The 16,123-nt window shown below is 41.7% G+C and overlaps 1 protein-coding gene across 4 annotated transcripts in view; it reads left to right on the top strand.

Moving 5' to 3' along the window:
- Positions 1-537: 537 nt before the first annotated feature.
- kiaa0040 (KIAA0040 ortholog) overlaps positions 538-16,123 on the top strand; it is a 36,590-nt gene continuing 21,004 nt past the window's right edge. For all 4 annotated transcript variants that reach the window (XM_008108946.3, XM_008108944.3, XM_008108943.3 and 1 more), the window contains exon 1: positions 538-939. The gene's annotated coding sequence lies outside the window, so the exon portion shown is untranslated. The remainder of the gene's footprint in view (positions 940-16,123) is intronic.

The raw sequence follows: 16,123 nt of genomic DNA, 5'->3' as shown, positions 1-16,123 counted from the left end.
CAATGGACCTTGATTTTGGGAATTATAGTTCACCTACATCCAGAGAAACTGGGACCCCTACTGACAAACTTGACACAGAGAAGCCTCATGACCAACTGAACATATTGCAGGGGTTAGTGAGAATGGATTTTGATTTTGGGAGTTGTAGTTCACTTGCATCCAGAAAGCACTGAACGCAGCTGAGGTCAGATCTGGACCAAACTTGGCGTACAGACCCAACAATGCCAACTGTGCATTCGGGCCTGGTTTGGGGGTGACTGACCTGAGATCTGGGAGTTGTAGTTCACCCTTATCCAGAGAGCCCTGAACCCAGGCGATGACGGATCTAGACTAAACTTGGTACACAGACCCAACATGGGCGACTGCGAATACTGGCAGGGTTTGGGGGTTAGGGTTAGGGTTTGCCCTGGTAATCTGAGACCAAACTTCAGTGATATTACCTCACATCCCAAAACAAACCATGGCTTCTTCTAATAACACGGACACCTCGAGGTCCCCAAGGTAGTAGGGTTATATAAAGGACAGAAAGAAAGAGGGAAAGGGCTGGAAAGAGAGGCCGATCCCGCCCAGGTGCCGCCGGAGGGGCGGGGAAAACCAAGGCGGATGACAGCCGGCGGGAAGGACCTCTCTCTCTCTTACTCACTCTCGCCTTCGCCTCTGTAGCAGCCAGGCCAGCGAGCAGGAGAGCGCGCTCAGTGCCGGCAGCAGGGAGGGAAAGTTGGGAACTTTGGCGCGCCTTTTTCCACTCTTCTTTCTCTTCGGCTTCCCTTCCCGAAGCAACGCCTGGCCGCCTCTGAGGAAACCGAAAGGCCCTCTCGTGTGGGAAGAACCTTCCGAGGCAGGAATTGTGCCCTTCACGGCAGCAGTAGCAGCACACAGGCGAGAAAAGAAACTCAAGGGAAGCCCCGCTTCATGCCTCCCAATTGGCGGTGACGGAGGGTAAGGCAACAGTTGGTTGGGAAATGGGGAAGGGAAGGGACAGAACTAGCCCGTGTTGCCTGCTGGGAGGTCTGGCATACCTGTTGAGCCTTTCTCCGCCCGAAAGGGGGCCGCACCACAAGTACAAGAGAGTCTCACTTATCCAATATTCGCTTCTGGATTATCCAACGCAGTCGGCCTTTTAGTAGTAAATGTTTTTGTAGTCAATCTTTTCAATACATTGGTGCTGAATTCATAAGTACAGTAATTACTACATAACATTGCTGTGTATTGAACTGCTTTTTCTGTCAAATTTGTTGTAAAACATGATGTTTTGGTGCTTAATTTGTAAAATCATACTGTAATTTGATGTTTAATCGGCTTTTCCGTAATCCCTCCTTGTTATCCAACATATTCGCTTATCCAACGTTCTGCCAGCCCGTTTATGTTGGATAAGTGAAACTCTATTGTAGGTGATTTGCACGAATCACATAAGATAATAATGGCAATTATTATTATTATTATTATTGTGGGATAGATGTAATCTTGGTTCGGACTTTTAGTTGGACATAGAGATAGTAATGATGTTGATGATAATAATAATTATTTTGTGTGAGCTTGGCTCAGAGTTTTGGTTGGACATAGTGATAGTAATAATGATGATGATAATAATAATATGTGGGATTGATGGGAACTATCATAGTGATAGTAATGATGATACTAATAATAATAATTTTGTGGGATTGATGGGAACTATCATTATAGTAATAATGATAATGATAATAATAATTTTGTGGGATTGATGGGAACTTTGCACAGATTTCTAGGTGGACATGGTGATATTAATAATGATAATGATAATTATTATTTTGTGTCAACTTGGCTCACAGTTTTAGTTGGACATAGTAATAGTAATAATGATGATGATAATAATTTTGTGTGATTGATGGGAACTATCATTATAGTAATAATAATAATAATAATAATAATAATAATAATAATAATTTTGTGTGAACTTGGCTCAGATTTTAGGCAGACCTAGTGATAATAATAATAATAATTTGTGTGAACTTGGCTCGGGCTATTAGGTGAACATAGTGATAATGATAACTAATATTATAATTTTGTGTGAACTTGGCTCAGATTTTAGGTGAACATAGTGACAATAATAATAAACGTTTTGTGTGATTGATGTGAACTTGGCTCGGACTTTTAGGTGAACATAGTGATAATAATTATGCTAATTTGTGTGAACTTGGCTCAGACTTTTACGTGGACAGTGATATTAATTATTATTATTATTATTATTATTATTATTTTGTATGAACTTGGCTCAGACTTTTAGTTGGGCATAGTGATAGTAATAATGATGATGATCATCATCATCATTATTTTGTGTGAACTTGGCTCGGACTTTTAGGTGGACATAGTGACAGTAATTCTTCTTATTATTATTTTGTGTGTACCTTGGCTCAGACTTTTTAGGTGGACATAGTTATAGTTATAATGATAACGATAATAATAATAATTATTATTATTAATTTGTGTGATTGATGTGAACTTGGCTCGGACTTTTACGTGGATATAGTGATAGTATTAATAATGATAATGATAATAATTTTGTGTGAACTGCAAATATTTTAAGCCGAGGGCCAGTACAGACTGTTGGGGGGCCGAACTATGGCTTGGGGAAAAATGAACAAATTCCTATGCACACTACACATATTTTATTTCTAGTGCAAAAAAAAAAACCTGTGAAAGAACGATGCAATATTTAAATATTTTAACCCACTTAAACTTACAAGTATTTCAATGGGAAGTGTGGGCCTGCTTTTGGCTGACGAGAGAGTCAAATTAATAAGGATTGCTGTTGTTCAAGTCATTTCAGAATAATGATGACCCTAAGTCTAAAGTTTAGGGCAGGGACCTTGGAAGGCATTATCCAAACCACAGGCCTTAGTTTGGGAACCCTTGGGGTATAGCATGGTTAGCTTCCCTTTAGCATGTGCTGGACTGGGAACTTGTACGTTGGGTTTAGAGTCCCCGTTACAACATAAAGCAGAGCTTTCCAAACTGCGTTGTGACCCATTCATGTGTTGGCTGCAGTGTGTAGGAGTGTCACGCAAATGTCACGAGAAATGACACAAATCATAAAAATTTATGTTATTACCTTACAAATCATGTTTAATGTATACCATATTAACTCCAGTATAAAGTATAAGTTAGGGGGCCATGATGGCGCAGCGGATTAAACCGCTGAGCTGGTGAACTTGATGACCAAAAGGTTGGTTCGAATCCGTGGAGTGGGATGAGCTCCTATCATTAGCCCCAGCTTTTCCCAACCTAGCAATTCGAAAATGTGAGTAGATCAATAGGTACCACTCCAGCTGGAAGGTAACGGCACTCCATGAAGTCATGCTGGCCACATGGCCTTGGAGGTGTCTCTTCGGCTTAGAAATGGAGATGAGCACCACCCCCAAAGTCGGACTCAACTAGACTTAATGTCAAGGGGAAACCTTTACATTTATTTAAATTATAAGGTTTTAATGAGAATGTTGTATCCCCCTAAATTTCATTATTACAGTTTATTTATGTGTCCGAATCTCTTATAAGGGATTGTGAGGCTGGTAAAACTGATTTACTGCATCGCAAAATGATGCATGTTTAAAAAGTATGTCATCAACATGCAATGTTTAGAAAGCTCTGGCATAAAGGTTTGCTTTATCCTTCTGCTGGTTTCCATGCCCCTTTTCCAGCAGACTGGCTGGTTGTTCTCAGAACAGAATCAGTGTCCACTTACAGATGTGGGACAGACATTTGTGGAAGGAGACACCTCTGTTAAAATGCAGAGGAAAGATGAGAAAGTGAGAATTAAACTACACATATTCATGACTGGGGCAAGCTAACAAGAGAGCCAGTGTGGCGTAATGGTTGCAGCATGTGACTAAGACATTGGAGACCAGAGTTCAAACCCACACTGGGCCATGGAGACCCACTGGGCAAGTCATACTCTCTCAACCTCACAGGAAGGTAGCAAATGTTGCCAAGAAAAAACAATAGTAGGTGCCTTAGGGTTGCCACAGGTAGGGAATTACTTGAAGGCACACAATAACAAAGTTAGTAAGTCCCATTCCCTTTCTCTCAGTTCATAGAATTATAGAATTGGAAGAGACCACATGGGCCAACCAGTCCTATCCCATTCTGCCATGCAAAAACACACAACCAAAACACCTCCGACAGATGTTTCCAAGCCTCCAAACAGGGAGCTGCCCCCTGATTCCAAGGCAGAGAGTTCCACTGTTGAAGAGCTCTTACAGACAGGAAGTTTTTCCTAATATTCAGGTGGAATCTCCTTTCCTGTCATTTGAACCCATAGCTCCATTGAGTCCTAGTCTCCAGGACTGCTCCCTCTTCCTTATGACATCCTTTAAACATAGCCATCATGTCTCCTTTCCTCTGCAGCTCAAACAGACCCAGCTCTATAAGCCACATGTACAAATACGTGAAGGGAAGTCATAGGGAGGAGGGAGCAAGCTTGTTTTCTGCTGCCCTGCAGACTAGGACACGGAACAATGGCTTCAAACTACAGGAAAGGAGATTCCACCTGAACATCAGGAAGAACTTCCTCACTGTGAGGGCTGTTCGACAGTGGAACTCTCTCCCCCGGGCTGTGGTGAAGGCTCCTTCCTTGGAGGCTTTTAAGCAGAGGCTGGATGGCCATCTGTCGGGGGTGCTTTGAATGCGATTTCCTGCTTCTTGGCAGGGGGTTGGACTGGATGGCCCATGAGGTCTCTTCCAACTCTACTATTCTATGATTCTATGATTCTATGATTCTACATGATTCATGAAAGTTGAGATAATTTTAATGGCCCTTCAGCTCTTTCTCTCTTATAAATAGGTATCTTATTACCAGTGTTGGTCCTCTGAGCCAATGTGGCATTGTAGTTTAATTGCTGGGCTATGACTCTGGATCCCTCTTTGTTCATGGAAATCCATTGGGGGACCTTGAGCAGGTCACACTTTCTCAACCTCTTAGAAAGGCAAAGGCAAACCTTCTAAAGAAATATTTCCTCAAGAACTATAAGTTGATAATGACTTGAGGGCACACACAAATAACGGCAGCGGTAGGGAGCAAAGGCACCCAGCTGGGCATAAGTATGATTTCTCTGAAATTTGCTTCCAGGCTATTCCATTTATCATAGATAAGCTTGTTTTCTTCCAAAACTATGTCATTAAAATAAACGGGATGTGACCAACTTGGTCAACATGTTTAGGACGAAGCAGATAGTTTGGAATATGCTTTGTGGGAAAGAATGCAAGGCACTTGGAGGGATGCATGTAATCTCTGTTGTTGTGGGGAGGAGATCCATGTGCAGGTCAAGCCAGAGGCAGTTTTTTTCCTGCAATGCTCATCCAAAGGAGAAATTTGCTGTAATGCCCGCTAGCCAAACTGTTATGCTAGCCATGGAAGAAAGGGTGCAGTGTAAAAGGGGACATGCAGGAACCTCTCACTCTTGTTTTCAGTTGGTGCCTAACCCAGATGGCTAGTTTTATTTTCAAGGTCACCTAACATTTCCCATTCGCCTCAACGTCTAGTGATGAAGATTAGGCTTTATGTCTATATCTAGAAATATTTCTACACATAGCTGTAAGCCAATGGTGTGTGCGGAGGATTTGGGATGATTACCAATACCCTGAAAAGGGGCTTGCAGGGCTTGGAGCTTATAGCAAGTTCAATAGGACTTCAATTCAAAAAATTGCAGAGTTTTGACAAGTTATGAGTTTAGCTGTGCTGATTGAGGGCTCTGCAAGTTGAAAGGTTTCCAAGCTTTGAACTAGAATGACTTTTATCTGATCTCGCAGGGTTTTTCTTAAGTTCTTGCCTTCTTAACATAGTGTAGTGACTATCTCTAAGTTTTAAAAAGTCTAATACAGTGTTTCTCAACCTTGAGTGTCGGAACCCCTGGGGGGGGGGGGCACAAGAGGGTTTCAGAAGGGTCGCCAAAGACCATCAGAAAACACACATTTTTGATGGTCTTAGGAACCCAAATCCCTCCAATATTTTATGTTGGTCATGGGGGTTCCGTGTGGGAAGTTTGGCCCAATTCTATTGGTGGTGGAGTTCAAGGGGCTTTTTGATTTTAGATGAACTATAAATCCCAGCAACTACAACTCTCAAATGTCAAGCTCTATTTTCCCCAAACTCCGCCAGTGTTCGCATTTGGGCATATTGAGTATTCGTACCAAGTTTGGTCCAGATACGTCATTGTTTGTCCACAGTGCTCTCTGGATGCAGTATTTCCTGTGGGTCATTGGAGTTCTGTGTGCCATATTTCGTTCAGTTCCATCATTGGTGGAGTTCAGAATGCTCTTTCATTGTAGATGAATTATAAATCCCAGAAACTACAACTCCCAAATAACAAAATCAATTCCCACCAACCCCACCAGTATTCACATATGGCGTATTGGGTATTTGTGCCAAATTTGGTCCAATGAATGAAAACACATCCTGCATATCAGATATTTACATTATTATTCATAACAGTAGCAAAATTACAAGTATGAAGTACCAATGAAAATAATTTTATGGTTGGGGGTCACCACAACATGAGGAACTTGTATTAAGGGTCTCTGCATTAGGAAGGTTGAGAATCACTGGTCTAATAGTTAAACAGATATATATATATATATATATATATATATATATATATATATATATATACTAGCTGTGCCCGGCCACGCGTTGCTGTGGCGAAGTATTGTGGTATGGGAAATAAAGTATTGAGGAATTGGTGGTAGTTAAGGTCAAGGGTAAAGGTTTTCCCCAGACATTAAGTCCAGTCGTGTCTGACTCTGGAGGTTGGTGCTCATCTCCATTTCTAAGCCGAAGAGCCGGCGTTGTCCGTAGACTCCTCCAAGGTCATGTGGGATGACTACATGGAGCGGCGTTACCTTCCCGCCGGAGCAGTACCTATTGATGCACTCACATTTGCATGTTTTCGAACTTCTGGGTTGGCAGAAGCTGGGGCTAACAGTGGGGTCTCTCTCCGCTCCCCCAATTCAAACCTGTGGCCTTTCAGTCCAGAAGTTCAGCAGCTCAGCGCTTTAACACGCTGCGCCATCAGGGGATATTATTTCCTAAAGGTTGTGAATATACAATATTTCTGATTGGTTTTTTTTGTTTGTTGGAGGCATGTATGAATGCTGCAATTAGGAAAAATGATTAGGATTTAATGGCCTTGCAGCTTTAAAGCCTGGCTGTTTCCTCCCTAAGTTAATTTTTTGTTGGGAGGTGTTAGCTGGCCCTGATTGTTTCCTGTCTGGAATTCCCTTGTTTTCAGAGTGGTGTTGTTTGCAATATTTTATGTGCTTCTACTGTCTGTGGCCCTGAGAAAACAGGATTTGCCAGACTTTGATGATGGGAATACTTTGTTGGGAGGTGTTAACTGGCCCCGATTGTTTCCTGTGTGGAATTCCCCTGTTTTCAGAGTGGTGTTGTTTGCGATATTTTATGTGCTTCTACTGTCTGTGGCCCTGAGAAAACAGAGGATTTTCCAGACTTTGATGATGGGAATACTTTGTTGGGAGGTGTTAGCTGGCCCTGATTGTTTCCTGTCTGGAATTCCCTTGTTTTCAGAGTGGTGTTGTTTGCGATATTTTATGTGCTTCTACTGTCTGTGGCCCTGAGAAAACAGGATTTGCCAGACTTTGATGATGGGAATACTTTGTTGGGAGGTGTTAGCTGGCCCCGATTGTTTCCTGTGTGGAATTCCCCTGTTTATTTACTGTCCTGGTTTTAGAGATTATATTGTTCTGCATTATTCTATCCCAGTAATTATTTCATATTAAAGAAGAATCTCACTTATCCAACATTCGCTTATACAATGTTCTGGATTATCCAACGCAGTCTGCCTTTTCATAATCAATGTTTTTGTAGTCAGTGTTTTAAATTCATTGTGATATTTTAGTGGTAAATTTGTAAATACAGTACAGTAGAGTCTCACTTATCCAACATAAACGGGCCGGCAGAACGTTGGATAAGCGAATATGTTGGATAATGAGGAATTAAGGATAACCCTATTAAACATCAAATTAAGTTATGATTTTACAAATTAAGCACCAAAACATCATGTTAGACAAAAGTAGTTCAGTACACAGTAATGCTATATAGTAATTACTGTATTTATGAATTTAGCACCAAAATATCACGATATATTGAAAGCATTGACTACAAAAATGCGTTGGATAATCCAGAACGTTGGATAAGCGAGTGTTGGATAAGTGAGACTCTACTGTAAATACTACATAGCATTACTGCGCATGGAACTACTTTTTCTGTCAAATTTGTTGTATAATATGATGTTTTGGTGCTTAATTTGTATAACGATTACCTAATTTGATGTTTAATTGGCTTTTCCTGAATCCCTTCTTATTATCCAACATATTCACTTATCCTGCCGGCCTGTTTACGTTGGATAAGTGAGACTCTACTGTATATTGATAATCTTATATTATCTCCTTAGAACTGGATTATATGAGGCCCCTTCTTCACAGCTGTATAAAATGCACACTGAAGTGGATTATATGGCGGTGTGGAGTCAAGATAATCCAGTGCAAAGCAGATAATATAAGATTATAAATGGGTTATATAGCTGTGTTGAAGGGCCTTGAGTCTTCACTGCAATATAATCCAGTGCAAATTAGATAATCTATGGAAGAAGCCTAAGTGAGGCCTAAATCTGCCTGTCCCTAACTGAAACCTGGCTGTCCCTTGGTTGCTAGGCAACCAAGTGGGCAGAGATTAGCCCTCTAAACTGGCAGCAATTGGATAAAACAATTATTGCTCTCCCTCTAATTAGGACTTTATTTTTCTTTTCTTTTTGTTGTATCAACCTTGAGGCGTGGATGATGGGTTGTGTTGTCAAATTTTGAGGTTGGGGGGGCCTGTACTTTTGTTGTTTTGTGAATTGCCGTGATGCCATCACTCTTTTATATATATAGATATATATATATAGGTAATGAAATTTCGGCCTAGGACAAAACAACAAAACTGCACATCCCAGAAACACTAAACTTGGCAGCACAACCCCTCATCCATGTCTCTACGTTCATACAACAAAAAGAAAAGAAAATTAAAGTCCTAATTAGAGGGAGATGAATAATTGTTTTTTATCCAATTGCTGCCAGTTAGAAGGCTAAGCTACGCCCACTGCGTCTCCTAGCAAACCACTCAGCCCAGGGAACAGGCAGAGTTAGGCCTCTTCCACACTGCCTATAAAATACAGATTATCTGATTTGAACTGGATTATATGGCAGTGTAGACTCAAGGCCCTTCCACACAGCTATATAACCCATTTATAACAGACTTAATATCAGGGAAAACCTTGACCCTTTACCTTAACTACCACCAATTCCTCAATACTTTATTTCCCATACCACCATACTTTGCCACAGCAACGCATGGCCGGGCAAAGCTAGTATAATATAAATCTTCCTATCTGTTTTGGCATCCCAGAAACAGACATATAAACTAGTGTATTTTGCCATTGTCAAGCATTGGTTTGTATCACTTGATGTCCCATGGCGTGGCTTTTCTGCCTTCAATAGCATATGGTTCTAGCTTGGCATTTATTTATGCATAGGAAAGCACTGAGGACATAGAAATGGTCTGGCACCTACCTTTCCCCCTATAAACCTGTGTAATTAAATGTCTCATGGGTCACTTGTGTGTACGCCAGCAGCTTAGGGGCAAATCATATATGCTTTCTTGGTGACATAATCTAAATCACATTTTTTCCATTGCTTGCGGATTATGAAATGAGCAGAGCACTTTCAATAAATAGGAAGACTAATTGTCTGATAGCTACCATCTTCTCTTCTAAAATTTCTGAAATATCTCAGGAAACATCCACCAGATTCTTCATAATTCTACATTCCTCCTTCAGAAAACTATCCAGGCTGTGTTACCCACCGCTCTTCCCGTTCTGTCTTCTTGAGTTTGTAGTGTAGCATAGATTACACAAGGATCACAGAATGTTAGAGCTGAAAGGCCTCACAAGGGCCATCTGGTCCAACTTCTACCATGTAGGAATAAAGCACTCTCGTGAACTGCCCATACAAGCTCTGTTTCAAAACCTCCAAAGACTGAGAGTCTACCACCCTATGAGTCAATCTGTTGAACACCTCATACAGTAAGTACGTCCTTCTTAATGTTTTAAGTGGAATTTCTTTCCTTGTAATTTGAGCCCATTGGCTCGTGTATTAGTCACTGGGGCAGCATCAAGCAGAAAACATGACAATAAGCCTTTAGACCAACAGGTATGTCGTTGAAGCTGTCCTCCAAGTCCACTATGCCTCCAAGACTCTCTTGTTATTCTGTGTCAGCTTCATCTTATGAATAAGAGACCTCTAAGAGATCATGTTTTTTTTAAAAAAAATCTTTTAATTAAAACATGTTATACATCATTTGGTATACAGCAGACCCATAATATTCAATATTCAATGCAATCTAAAATATATGTTTTGCATTTATTTTCACACTTATATATATTTTCTATCCCAATATGAAGAGATCATATTATTAACAGCCCTGTTGAGCTCTTGGAAACACGGGGCCATGGTTGTGTTGATTGATTTTATTCTCCTGTACTGGGTCTTTCTCTTTTTCCTATTACCTTCTTTTTCAATTAGTTATGTCATCTCATGATATATCTAAATTATGAGAGTCCCAGTGTAATCATGCTGCCTTACAGTGAGAGTTCAGGCTTGAACTGCTCTTGGTTCATGTATTTGGTCTTTTTCGCAATCCATAATATTCAAAGAACTCTCCTCCAGCATAACATTGCAGATGAAGGAGCAGAATTTATTTATTTATTTATTTACAGCATTTATATTCTGCCCTTCTCACCCCAAAGGGGACCTAGGGCGGATCACATTACACATATAAAGCAAACATTCAATGCCTTAACATAGAACAAAGACAAACGCAGGCTCAGAGCTGGCCTCGAACTCATGACCTCTTGGTCAGAGTGATTTGTTGCAGCTGGCTGCAGCTGGCTGCTCACCAGCCTGCGCCAAAGCCCGGGCCTCAAAACGATCTTAACAGATTAGAGAAATGGGCCGAAACTAACCAAGTGAAGTTCAACAGGGACAAATGTAAGATACTCCACTTAGGCAGAAAAAATGAAATACAAAGATACAGAATGGGGGATGCCTGGCTCGACAGCAATATGTTTGAAAAAGACCTTGGAGTCCTTGTGGACAACAAGTTAAACATAAGCCAGGGAGGAGGGAGCAAGCTTATTTTCTGCTGCCCTGCAGACTAGGACACGGAACAATGGCTTCAAACTACAGGAAAGGAGATTCCACCTGAACATCAGGAAGAACTTCCTCACTGTGAGGGCTGTTCGGCAGTGGAACTCTCTCCCCCGGGCCGTGGTGGAGGCTCCTTCTTTGGAGGCTTTTAAGCAGAGGCTGGATGGCCATCTGTCGGGGGTGCTTTGAATGCAATTTCCTGCTTCTTAGCGGGGGGTTGGACTAGATGGCCCTTGAGGTCTCTTCCAACTCTACTATTCTATGATTCTATAAGCCTACAAAGTGATGCGGCGGCAAAAAAAGCCAATGGGATTTTGCCCTGCATAAATAGGAGTATAGTGTCTAGAAGATCCAGGCCTTGGTCAGACCACACCTGGAATACTGTGTCCAATTCTGGGCACCGCAATTGAAGGGAGATGTTGACAAGCTGGAATGCGTCCAGAGGAGGGCAACTAAAATGATCAAGGGTCTGAAGAACAAGCCCTATGAGGAGCAGCTTAAAGAGCTGGGCATGCTTAGCCTGAGAAGAGAAGGCTGAGAGGAGACATGATAGCCATGTATAAATATGTGAGGGGAAGACATAGGAAGGAGGGAGCAAGCTTGTTTTCTGCTGCCCTGGAGACTAGGGCAAGGAACAATGGCTTCAAACTACAGGAAAGGAGATTCCACCTGAACATTAGAAAGAACTTCCTCACTGTGAGGGCTGTTCGGCAGTGGAACTCTCTGCCCTGTAGTGTGGTGGAGGCTCCTTCTTTGGAGGCTTTTAAGCAGACGCTGGATGGCCATCTGTCAGGGGTGCTTTGAATGTGATTTTCCTGCTTCTTAGCAGGCGGTTGGACTGGATGACCTGTGAGGTCTCTTCCAACTCTATGATTCTATGAATTTTTTTTTTCTGTGAGCTTTCTTCATTGTTTATCCATACATCGAAAATTACATAGATGATCTTGATTCTGATATAATGCAGTCTTATCTAATGACTTCATAGCTGCCCTTCTAAACCTTAGTCTTCTGCTTTCTTGAGTATAATTGCCATTTTGAGTAATGACTCTTTACATAGAGTCATATTGTGTAATGATCCAGGTGCCAGCCAAACTCCTGGTGGAAATAAAAACTGGTACATTTTGATTCCTCGGGATTTCAAAATTTGATTTTGCAACAATGATGTTGTCTGAAACAGGGCTTTCTTTGCAGGAAGAGAAGCCTGAATATATGCCACAGCAGACAGATTAAAATATAGATCCCTGGAGATACTCCTACTCATGCCTAGCTAATGATGCAAATGCTGTCTCATTCATTCCTTTTGCCTGCAGCCAAATACTTAGCTGTTTTCCTGAAATATGTCTGTCAGCCTCAGTCTGCCTCATGTCTGCAGTATCTACCTCTCCTGAAGCCACTTGTGAAGCAGTTGTAGATAACGGCACAATGAAGCCACGGCATGTCCTACACTTCTCAAAATCCTCTAGTCGGCAGCTGATGCAGAGGTGGTCTAGATGTTGACTAGGGCAGTGGTTCTCAATCTGGGGTCCCCAGATGGTTTTGGCCTTCAACTCCCAGAAATCCTAACAGCTGGTAAATTGGCTCGGATGCTATAAGAATGGTATCAATAGAAATAAACAATTTTCAGTACTCACTCTCGTGTTAAAGTGATTTTAGAGTGTTGATATTCTCATACGAACTTAAATATATATGTTCTGATACAAATTTTAATATATGTATTCATAAAACAGTATGTCTGTATTGATAAGTATTTTCCTTACAGTCCCAACTGGGTACTACCTTATGATGTGACACATAAAACATAACCTACATAAATTTCAAACGGAAGCCAGTCCAAATATCTGGTATATATACGTACACAACAACAAGTAATTCCAGGTACAATGTCCTTGCTTCAGGGGGTCCTTCTTCAGGTTGTGTACATTTACATGTAATCTTTAACACAGTCTTTTGATGTGTGGTTATTGTCTTCTTAAACCCATGGTCTCGGGATCTTCCCATATTAGACTGTGGTATGTTATTATGAATATATTGCTGTCTCTGGGGGTTGTAGGCCAAAAATATCTGGGGATCCCAGGCTGAGAACCACCGGACTAGGGGATTTTGAGAGGTGTCACACAAATTCAACACTTCCACTTTCCAAAATTAACATTTGCCAACTTTTCTAGTTGACACAAATAATGTTCTCAAAAAGTAATTTACACTGTTCACGTTGGGATTTCTGGAAGTCGTAGTTTAAAAAGTAATGTTTCAATGTGTTGTCGAAGGCTTCCATGGCCGGAATCACAGGGTTGTTGTGTGTTTTCCAGGCTGCCATAGCATCCTCAGAGATATACCTCACAACCTCTGAGGATGCCTGCCATAGATGTGGGTGAAACGTCAGGAGAGAATACTTCTGAAACATGGCCATACCGCCCAGAAAACACACAACAATCCTAATGTTTCAATGCTTTGAGCCAGGCACAGGACCTTTTTCAGGGATCATAGTAGTCCATATAGTTAACAACATTCTTTTTGTCTTTTATTCCCTGGTTTAGCCCTATCTTGTTCTTGGGAGATCCACAGGGCTCTCAAGAAAGTATCTGGGCTCACAATCTCAAAAGTGCAACAATGCTGTCATTTTTGTTATACACAGAGCACTTAATATGTCACTTCCAGAGCCAAGCAGTTCCCATCACCAGCTTTCCCTCCTCAAGAGATATTTGTTATAATAAGGAAAGAGAGATCACGAGGTAGCCAAAATGTAGAAGAATCACAAATAGGAAAGTGTTCTCATTTAAATCTTTCCTTAACATCTGTATTTGGATAATAAAAGCCTTATCTAGAAGACTCCTGATCTGATAGAATTTCCAATTTCTTCCAGATTAAATTTGAAGCCAACTCCTGTCTAAGATTTTTGTAGCTTCTTTAACCCCACTTTCCTTGGACCGCTCTGTCCTCCCTATTACTCTCAGAGCAGCAAGCAGTGCAGCTACTTACGGACTACTTGTCCACTTCTATCTGTTCTACTCCATTCTGTTGGTTTTTTGTTAGCACCAAGTTATTTGTCCTCAGCTCCAATAACCTGCATTGCAGTTAATTTAAAATTGTTCCTTGCACTTTTAAGGTAGCCTTTCCCAACCTAATGGCTAAGCTTTCTGGAAGCTATAGGCTAAAATATTTGAAGGTCACCAGATCAGGAAAGACTGCTTTCAAGCATATTATAGCTGAAATTCCAATTCCTGATTGCTCAAGCTGCTCTTGGTTCAGTACTGTGGCACAAGAAAATAAAAAATAAAAACATGTTGTCTGTTTTCTGCTCTTTCATGTCTCCAGGGTTTTTTTCTGCCCCTACGATCCTGGGAGGAGGTTGCAGGCCTTGTGATCTTGCTCAGGATACAAAAACAAGGAGCAACAGGCTGATCAAATGGACAACATTGTTGCTTCTGCCAGTTTGGCTCCCCTAGTTAGCCTCAAAACCAAGGTGAAGTTCAGATTTTCACCTACTGTTTTGCCCAACAAAGCCCAAGTTACAATTATTTTAATAATTTTGTCATACTAGCTTAGGGACCCGGCGGTTCTCGGGTTATTAGAAGAAGGCATTATTTGTTTTGGGATGTTAGGTAATTTCACTGAAGTTTGTCCAGATCCGTCAATGGCTGGGTTCCATGCTGTCGTGATAAGGGTGAACTACAACTCCTAGACTCCCATGGCAATCACCCCCAAATCCTACCAGTATTCACACTTGGCCATGTTGGGTCTGTGTGCCAAGTTTAGTCCAGATCTGTTGTCGCCGGGTTAGGGCTCTCTGGATAAGAGTGAACTGTAACTTCCAGAACCATGGTCAATCACCCTCAAACCAGGACCATATACACAGTTGGCCATGTTGGCTGTGTGTGCCACATTTGGTCCTGATTTGACGTCAGCTGAGTTAAAGTTCACCTGCTGGGATGCAGATGAACTATAACTCTCAATTCCCTCTAACCCTCTAAACCCATTCCCACTAACCCCTGCAATATGTTCAGTTGATCATGGAGCTTCTCTGTACCAAGTTTGGTCCCAGTTCATTGTCAGTGGGGGTCACAGTTTCTCTGGATGTAGGTGAACTATAACTCCCAAAATCAAGGTTCATTCTCACTAACCCCTGCAGTATGTTCAGTTGGTCTTGGGCCTTCTCTGTGCCAAATTTGTTCCCAGTCCATTGTTGGTGAGGGTCACAGTTTCAGTGAAGGTACTGCAAGTCTCATTATCTGTGACAAGTCTGGTCCAGATCCATCATTGGTTGGGTTAACAGTGCTCTCTGGATGTAGGTCAAGTAAATCTCCCTAAACCTCTTGTTCAGTTGCTGATGAATTCCTCTGTTAACTATGCCATAAGAAAGGGTAAGAAAGGGTTAAGGGTAAAGTTAGAGGCAGTGGGCGGGGACATGCAAATTAAGGAACCCTGGGATGTCCATTCTGGAGGAAAAAAAGAACATCTAGGATGGAATTGTCTCCGCATGAAAGCCTTCACTAGGGTGGGGGGCAGAATGGAGTTTGTGGAGGACACTGGGAGGGTTTGGACTGCATGTTCATGGCACTCACTATAACTTGCATGTCAGTGGAGAGAGGGCCATTGGGGTCTTCTGCTCAGTGGGAAGTTCAGCTATTCATGGAGGTGGGAGACTGTCTGTGTAAGTGGACACCCTAGCCACATACACACATACACATTTTTCACTTTTATTATGTGTATAGATAATGTCTCCCCCCCTCCCCATTTTGCACCCTTCCACTTTGCTTTTCCTACTTTCTACCTTTGCTTAACATGCACTTTGGAATAGTCCCTTTACCTCCTTGCCAGATACTTTTCTCCCACCAGATAACTTCCCACTTCCTACATCAGACCCTCCAGCTGGCCTCACACCCCAACTTCCTTT

Source organism: Anolis carolinensis, chromosome 4 (assembly GCF_035594765.1).
Source record: "Anolis carolinensis isolate JA03-04 chromosome 4, rAnoCar3.1.pri, whole genome shotgun sequence".
NCBI lineage: Eukaryota > Metazoa > Chordata > Lepidosauria > Squamata > Dactyloidae > Anolis > Anolis carolinensis.
Note: the sequence above shows the minus strand (reverse complement) of the source record. Positions and strands in the feature narration are given on the sequence as shown.